Here is a 2,500-nt window from a genome sequence, read left to right as displayed (position 1 = left end):
GTTCCAATCTGAGCATATCTGATAACATCGGAAAAGTAGAGTTTGGATTGTATTAATTTTGAACAGCGTAGGTATACATGATAATTTAAGCTTAGACTTGAAAAAGTGGGTTTTCTGTTCAAAGTTGTTGAGAAGAAAAAATAATTAAGATTGACATGCTTTTTTTTTACATTAGAGACAGACCCGTAAACTCAACTTCGGAGGAAAATTTTGTCTGGATTTTTTGTTTATATAGAGCAAAATGTGTCATTAAGATACAATTCATGCAAATTAAGTTTAAAATATGATGGACAGTCCTCTAGCCATTTACTCTCGTAATAAATAGCAGAGAAATACAATAGCAAGTGTTGAGCCTCGTGGACTGCCCAAGGACACGCCATCAACTTAACCATTCAGTTGATTATCAAACATGAATTGCGAATCCTCTGCCGATGATTCCAGCATCTTTTTTAATTGCTCTTTTGAAAAATTATTTGCATAGTCAGTATTCCTAAATATGATGTCAATATGTCAATATTTTCATGGAGTAGAATATTAGTGAAGAGGGATTGTGTGTTAGGACTAGCCAGTAACAGGGTGATTCAAAGATTTGTTAGATATATCTGTAGCAAAATCAAAAGAATATTGAATTGTATATTCACTAATAGTAACTGGCTTGAGAATGGGGAATAGGGACTTGGCATAGTTTGAAGGTGGTAATGGCCTATATAATGGGTTTAAATGGTATATGAGGTTTGTGAACATTGGGTAGATCAAATAAAATACTTAGTAGGGAACCTTATTCTCTGAGGCTGTTGTAGACCTCGGGTGAAATTACATCATTATTATTTTTATTTTTTTTCTGAGTTATCCTCTAGTTTAACAAAAGATGCAGAGGGGGATTTTTCTCAATTTTCTTGAATTTGGAGATTTCTGCTTGTATACTCTTTATTCTATTAATAAAGCCACTCTGAGTCAAGTATTTGGATATGCATGAATATCCTTAAATACATGGTGTTAGGATGTGAACACAAACTCGCACAAAATGCATTATGTAAGGCCCGCTCCCACCCCATCAGCATGCAAAGGCAATGTGACATCGGCGTAACAGACTGAAGTTTGCAGACTGACTCTCGGTTAGGTTAGAGGAGGAAAGTTGCTTGGGGAGGGAGAGACAGAAAACAAAATTATTATTATTATTATTACTATTATTATTATTATTATGTATATATATATATATATTTTTTTTTTTTTGAATTGTTATTGTGTATTTGTTTCCTCGTGTTATTCTTTATTTTGTTCTGCCTATTTATCAGTCTGGTTTTCGTTTTATATATCTTTCTCTTTCAGCTTCATGTCTCACATGTAGTTACGAACTCTGATAATCTATACATAATTCATTTATCTGTTTGTCTATTCATTCGATGATATTTCATCTGTGATTCTTCTGAAGTTGGGAAATAGTGGGCCTCCAATATGAAAAGGAGACATCTGTACAACTGAGAAATGATGGGATTTTTTTCTAATTATTATTTGTGTATGGATAATGTACTATGTGTACGCTTACTCCTATGACTATTTACAGTGAATGTAATTCTAAAATCTCTTTTGGGAACCTTTGTCTATATTTACCAGTCCATCTATATATATATCTTATATCTACCAATCCATCTATATCTATATCTAACTATGTATATATATATATATATATATATATATATATATATATATATATATATATATATATATATATGCATATGTGTGTGTGTTATAACGATAATGATAATGACAATAATGATTTACGGTTTATTCAGAGATGGAACCACAGCTGATAATATGCACATGAAAAATGAAATTCCAGTAGTTGAGCCAAACGTTACTGATACAGATTAAGCAATAATAATAATTCGAATAATTAACGTTCATTAATTAGCTTGACGATCGTTGGGACGAGGCTTTTATTGGAACGACCTGATGCGGGCTTTGATGAGAACGACCTTGTTGCAGGAGCGGAGAGTCCTATGGGGAGGGGGGGGGGTGAGGCAGTAAAAGGGTTGTTCAGCAGTTTGATGGTTGAGGTAGGTAGTAAATGGGTTGTTCAGCAGTTTGATGGTTGAGGTAGGTAGTAAATGGGCTGTTCAGCAGTTTGATGCCGAGCAATCTGAGATGCTGCTGATGAATATCTGAGATCGGGGAGAGTTGGAGACGCGTGATGGCTTCGCTGTAGGTGGTTCATCTGGGTCCCGAGGTCATTCTTGTGGCACGCCGTTGCAGTCGCTGTTGCTCTCCGCTTGCGAGGGTTAGGCTTGATGGCCACGCTGGACTGTGTGTGTGTGTGTGTGTGTGTGTAGATACATATGTAGATATATATACATAAATATATACAGTATACAAAGATACATACATATACTCTCACACACATGTATATGTGTATGTTTGCATATATATGTGTATATACATATGTGTGTACATATATATATATACATACGTGCATATATATAGAGAGAGATATAGAGAGAGA

The sequence above is a fragment of the Penaeus vannamei genome, chromosome 7 (assembly GCF_042767895.1).
Source record: "Penaeus vannamei isolate JL-2024 chromosome 7, ASM4276789v1, whole genome shotgun sequence".
In the NCBI taxonomy this organism is placed as follows: Eukaryota; Metazoa; Arthropoda; class Malacostraca; order Decapoda; family Penaeidae; genus Penaeus; species Penaeus vannamei.
The sequence above is the reverse complement of the archived record's forward strand: the minus strand, read 5'-3'. Positions refer to the sequence as shown.